At 37.2% G+C, this 7,057-nt stretch overlaps 1 non-coding gene across 1 annotated transcript; it reads right to left on the reverse strand.

The window, feature by feature from the left end:
• Nucleotides 1-473: 473 nt before the first annotated feature.
• On the reverse strand, nucleotides 474-580 carry LOC145065222 (small nucleolar RNA R71). Its single transcript, XR_013688367.1, has one exon. It is a non-coding gene; the product is annotated as a small nucleolar RNA R71 (small nucleolar RNA).
• Between the last annotated feature and the right edge of the window lie 6,477 nt (nucleotides 581-7,057).

Below are 7,057 nucleotides of genomic sequence, written 5' to 3' on the forward strand. Positions count from 1 at the left end.
CAAAGAAGGAGGATACCGAGTGCGATACCGAAAAGGAAGAAAGCGAATTTGAAGAAGGAAGCAACATAGAAGACGAACTCGGTAATACCATGGCAAACATCGATAAAATGTCCATAGGAGAATGGAAGAAACGGATGCGTGACGATACCGACCTAGGACTCGTGCAACCTGCTATTCCAGCAACTACAAACTTTGAACTGAAAGGTCATATACTTTCACAACTTCGGGACATCCCATTTTATGCGAAAGATAACGAAGATGTGTACAAGCATCTTGACGAGGTCAACGATATAGCAGACTACTTCAACACACCTAATGTGCCTCGCGAGACTGTTCTACTTCGCATGCTACCTGTCACGTTCAAAGGAGCCGCGAAAGAATGGCTAAAGTCACTCCGTCCAGGATCTATCACCACATGGGCTAAGATGCGCGAGGAATTCGTTGATCAATTTTGCCCTCCCTCAAAAATATCAAAATTGAAGAAGGCCATTGCAAACTTTGAGCAACAACCAAGAGAGTCCCATTATGAGGCATGGGAGAGATACAAAAGTTTATTGAGGAATTGCCCTCATAATGATCTAAATAGTCAACAAAAAGTCTCCATATTCTATGATGGAGTGAATGTGACAACCAGGCAGCTCCTTGACTCTCAAGGACCACTCACAAAGAAGGCACCCGTAGCAGTAAAAGAGCTTATTGAAGAATTATCTAAGCACTCTAGAGAATACCATAACCCAAGGAATGATGTGACTAGGATATCGGCTAATGCAACTTCAGAGGACATGTATGCAGTTCTAGCAATGTTGCACAACATGGATAAAAGAATGACTAAGATAGATCAAACAATCCATTCTATTCGAGTTGGGTGTGAAAACTGTAATAGGCCTCATTTGACTAAAGATTGTGATCTTGATGATAATGGAAACCGGATGGTTTAAGCTTTTTACTCGAGTGGTGATCGTTTTGATGAAGATTGGAGAAAGCCCAAGAAAAAGTAGTTGCCTTATGGTGAGTATAAAAAGGAAAAAGAAGAGAAGTATGAACAAAAAGGAAGAGGCCTCTACCAAAGAGAAGAACACCCGGAGAAAAAGAAATCTGATTTGGAGACTATGCTTACCCGATTTGTAGCCGCTTCCGAAAAAAGGCATGAAGGAACTGAAGCAGCAATTAAAGAGAAACAAGAGTTAATGAAAGGCCAACAAATGATGATGAAAGAACAACAAGAGATGATGAGAAATACTCAAGCTCTCGTACGGAATCAACAAGCATCAATCCTTACAATAGAAAAACAACTCGGGCAACTAGCAAGCAAATTGAATGAAAGATCGCCCCCAGGACTTCCAGGAAATACCGAACAGAACCCGAAATGAGCTCACATTCAAGCCATTACCACAAGAAGCAGAAAAATAATTACTCATTTAACTCCTATTGACAGAAACAAACCAAAAGCAGAGCAGGAAATTCAAGAGGAAAGTAAAGAAAATGAGTCTGGGCAATCACCACGACGTGGTGATAATACCACGACGTGGCAAGAAGCTGAAAAGAAAGTTGTTGAACCTGTAAAGCCATATCGTCCACCACTGCCTTTTCCCAGTAGGGCTATTCAAGAGAAGTAGGCTGAAGATTACCGATGGTTTATAGATCACATAAAATCACTCGAAATCAACATTCCTTTCCTTGAAGCTTTAGTTGAAATGCCAAAATATGCCAAGTTTCTCAAGGACTTGTTAACAAAACGCAAGAAGATTGAGGGGTTATCAAAGGTAGTATTGAATGAAACTTGTTCTGTTGTAATGCTAAACGTGCTACCAAAGAAGATGGGAGATCCAGGAAGCATAGCCTTGCCATGCCAATTCGGGAATCTAGAAACAAGTCATGCTCTAGCTGACTCGGGAGCAAGTGTCAACTTAATACCCTATTCGTTCTTCAAGAAGCTCGACCTTCCCGAACAAATATCGGTCTGCATGGTTATCCATTTAGCCAATAAAACTATGACGTTTCCATGGGGTATTTGTGAAGATGTGCTTGTGAAAGTAGATAAGTTCATTTTTTCCCGCGGATTTTATTGTGTTGGATATGGAGGAAGACGAGCAAGTCCCAATCATAATTGGAAGGCCATTTATGGGTACCGCCTGAGCTTTAGTTGATATAAGGGAGTCCAAGCTTACTCTACGAGTTGGAGAAGAAGCGGTTACTTTTGGAGTTAATCGGGCAATCAAACATTCAAGGATGAGTGATGATACAACGTTTTCGGTTGATGTGTTGGATGAAGTACTTGAAAAAGAGCTAGCTGGATGGAAAGAAAAATAAACTGAGGGATTTATGGTGCTTGAGGAAGGGAATTTTGATCCCGAACTCGACCTATAAGAGTTGGAGAAGCTATTGGAAGAATGTGAGTATAAGGAAGCAATGAAAGAGACAGAAGAGGCAACACGCCGTGGTGAGGATACCACGATGTGGAAAAGTTTTTTTCGTGATCTGGGATTAAAAGTGATGGGTTTTGTCCAGAAGAACATCCTATGTGCTCATATAAACCCTAATGCTTGGATCTAGGTTTCTCTATTGTACATGCATTCATCCAAGACTAGAAAACCTAGATCTAGCATGTGATAATCGATATTAACATAAGAATAGGGTTTAGAACTTACCTTGATTGTTATGTAGCAATAACAATCTCAAATCCTCCTTAGAATTGGCTTCTGAAAGCTTAGAGTCACAAGTGTCACTCCTCTAATGGCTCACAAACACCAAGAGCAAGAGGATGAAGAAGGAGAAGAGGAGGGACACCCAAAAACATCTAGAAACTCTAAGGATTCAGTTCACCACGTTTTTGGTGCCCTAGGGGTCCTTAAATAGTGAGGCTATTAGGGTTATCTAACAAGGAAACCCTAATTTGACTGCTTAGGCCTTAAGCAGCCCATGGACTCCCTCCTTAGAGGCCTTGGACGATTTCTAATGGGTTTCCCCATAGAATTCGTCCACTCCATCCTATATGGAGTCCATTAGCCCAATATTCAACTATCACACAATTGACACTTCTAGTCCACTAAGTTTAATTAATCTCTTTTAGCCACAAAATTAATTCTTATTTAATTATTGACTAATATTAATTAAACAATATGATTTCTCCTTTAATATATTATTCTCACCATATATTAATAAATCACAATTAATTCTATCTCTCCATAATTCATCCTATCAAGTTGCTTTGGTGAAGGCAACCCAAAAGGACAATGCACCATCGGTTCAAGTACATACTTAGTTATGGACTTAGATACTAATCCAACAGTCTCCCACTTGCATAAGTCTAATAACTATGCTGTGTATGACTTCAGATCCTGATCCGCAATCTTAGCTTTCAAAAGCCGCTGTCAACTCCGATCTTATCAAAAGTGTGCCCTTTAGATAAGGGATCGTATATTCCTCCATTCTTGATATCGTATAGACTTAGACATGGATTTAAATCATTCTATCAGTCTATGTGTTGTTTCCCGATTTCCGATTTATGATGACTGACAACAGACTACAATTGAACACATCAACTTAGTCTCGTCTTGGCCAAGCGCTTAGGGTATCATCACTAAATCATCGAGGGGCCCACATATATCGCTTTTATCCCACTTTGGGTAAAAGGAACGGATAAACTTCGATTCAATGCTCGCTTGCACTCACTCACCGAATCACACACAACAATATGTTTTATAACACCAAGTTACTGGTACGTTTACGTATTATCAATGTGCAACTGACTCGCAAGATACAACTCACTTCATCTCACCAATCACTCGTGATAAAATCCATGAAGCGATCCAAGTGAGCGTGGGTTTATTCCAATACTCTAATCTTATAGGATCACTCATGAACCCTGCAACAAACTTTTGCTATGTCTAAAACACTCTAGACAATCTACAGTCAGATTCATGAAAGTCTTCTTTCATTCCTACTTCCAAAAAATGAGCGACTGTGGAGGGTTTGAATAATCTTATTATTCGGGAAATCAAAACATGAAAAGTGAAACACAAGAATAATACTAATCCTATATAGCCTCAAACTTTTGAGTATAAATACAACACATTTTATTTATCACAATATTGATTACTCATTATTTGTTGTTTCGGGTAATCAACTTATTACTTGAATTATAACAACAATTGCCCCATGCTCTTAGCATGCACACTATGTTTACTTATGGTCCTTACTTTTTGAAATAGTACAACTGAATAACATTTTCAATCACACTCATTTCACAATTCCTAATCCATTAGTGTAAGAATACAAAATTCTCGCCACTACTAGAATATGTTAGATTCTAACATTTTATGCAACAGTCCTTTCGTAATTTCACGACACAAAAGTCACCAAGACTCGGCTAATGAAATTACAAAGTACTTTATTGGAGATTGTTACAAGACCATTCCATAGTCATGAAGTCTCACATTCAAAGTACATTCCTTTGAATATCCTTCTTGCATAGAAGTTTCTAATCTAGACATTGATTCTCGATATCTAACTCCCAATATGGAAACATTTCCATATTTTCCATATGACAACTCGTTCTAAATAGAATCTTATCTATTCATAATAATGTCGAAATGGTCCATCCATGACAATACTTTCAACTGTCCACAAACGACCAATCCTTGGCAAACCTTAGATTGTCCTTGGCAGTTGTTTAATTATTTTTAGTCAAAACCGGTTCTATTTATTTTTCCCTCTAATTGCCCTAGGCATTTGGAAAATTTTAGAACGGTTGAATATTACAGAATATGCAATCGATTCTACACTCGAAGTGTATGGGATACAATTTATAATGAAAACGTGATATTTTACCAGTTTCTTACTATAATATCGTCATAATATTTCTATTTGTCGTGTTCTCAAAATTCGAACTATGAAGAGGGATGCCGTAATCATAATCGACATTTGAGAATGCAAATAATAAATATACCCTTGACTAAATTCAATTAAAATTTCTCGATCTAAGCTTTTAGATTGGAAATGAAGTATAACATTCTCTCCCTTAGTTATAGCAAAAACAACTTTTCTACCCCTGCCACTTTGCAAAGTGAAACTTTTGTTTTTCTGTAATTAATATTGCCAACTTGCAATACTTAAATAATAATCATGCTCCCACTAACATGATGATTATATCCATTCCAACATAACATTTATACTCCCACTAGCTTTGACACGTATTTAGAAACCATCTAAACTTCTAGAAAACAATACTTATTGACTTCTAAAGTTCATTGTTTCTAATACAATATGCTTCGATAAGCCTTTATCTAAGCTTCTCAAAATCACACACCTTTATTTAGACAACTCACATGTGTGTCTAAACTAATTCAAAACTTATTTTACTAAGTCCTAAATGTTCAGACTAATTGCCAAATCTCACAATTCGAACTATGAAGAGGGATGCCATAATCATAATCAAATTTGAGAATGCAATTTACATAATCGCTATCTCCTTAAAATCTCTCTTAGTGAAAGCGTTTCCTCACAATCATTTTCATGAAGGAGAGAAACTTTATGACACTTAGATTTTATGGTGTATGTGTTCCTATCCATGTGGATTTTCCATAACCATAATCGAAAGATAATGTTTGTGACAAACTCAAACTCTCATGGACAGAACTTGTTCATTCTTAATTTCTTGCCATCAAGGGTCCCACCATTGCTTCCAAGTTATCTAGCAGCTCACCTATGCCAGTAAATGTGCTTTCATTGAACAAGGTGCTTGCCTTATGCAGTCAATTGAGAACTCATAGAGCTCATATGCATAATCAACTCAACTGGATTGGCACAGAAACAAGAATATGTCAACACGATAGGTTACAAACCTCAAGTCGTGTGCTAGTGTTTAATAGGTTTACTCTTGATTAGTTCTTGAATCCTTTCAAGATCTTCAGACTCCCACTGACCTCTTTACATATTAGATTCTCTTATCAAGAAACATTTCTTGACAAAAACAAATATTCAAGAGTTAGTGTGTGTCTATATCAGGACAAAACTACGCACAATTTGGTACTAGTTGGCCTTTGTCTTATTCAAGACATCACAACTTACCAAAATGTGCAAGTGTAAGAACATTCCTACTTAAGATTATCTCACTCAAGTCACAATCTTGGAGTACGATTCTAAGACTTGATTTTGGAACGAAGTGTGACTCATCCTTTTGATTTAACCATTTCAACAATTTTCGATTCATCTTCTTAGCCATACTAGTGCACTAAGATGTCCTTAGATGATCAATTGTGATATGGTTCTTAATCATTAAGACGATCATAAAATCCGATACAAAAGTACTCTCCCTTCTTCTTAGATTGGAGAAACTTTTATCTTTCTGCCTAATTGATTCTTCTTATTCGTTCTGCCATTCATTGAAACTTTAAAATGATTCAGAATTCCACTTAATCTTGTAAGCATAACCACATTTACTAGGCCTTTAGTAAATTATGATGAATAGTCATATTGTTATTTGTGGTGGACTTGACTAGTGCACGGCATTGTGTTCTATTCCTTTAGTCCTTCACTTGACTTCCATACTTGTGTGATCAAGGAATTAATCTGAACTTCCTAAGTACCAAGATTTTCATACATCACATCAAATTTTAGGCGCCGTTGCTGGGGAACGGTTCAGTTTTAGTTACTTTATATTGCTATTTTTGGGAGTATTTTCTGTTAGAAATTAGTTTTTAATTTTTATTTTTAGGATTTTCGTATTTTAGATTCACCACGTCGTGGTATTTTCTACCACGCCGTGGTATCGCTACAGTAGGAATTTTATTTTTCGTTTTTGTTCTTTTACGTGTTTCCTTGGTTTAATTGCAGTACGTTTATGACCAGAGAAGGAGGCACACATTTAATTCCACCACTTGAAGACCCGAAAGCAACTTTAAGGAACAATAATTGACTTTATGTGTGCGGTTTTAATCATCAATACTAAAAATTGATGGTAATTGTGTTGAAATCGACGATGAGTTTGGTGGAACCCGACAACAATTGTGGTCCGTCGCCGATCTTCAGTGTCTGCATGTGAGTTTTATCTTCAACA

Source organism: Lactuca serriola, chromosome 7 (assembly GCF_051521515.1).
Source record: "Lactuca serriola cultivar US96UC23 chromosome 7, Lser_US96UC23_V15, whole genome shotgun sequence".
Taxonomy (NCBI): Eukaryota; Viridiplantae; Streptophyta; class Magnoliopsida; order Asterales; family Asteraceae; genus Lactuca; species Lactuca serriola.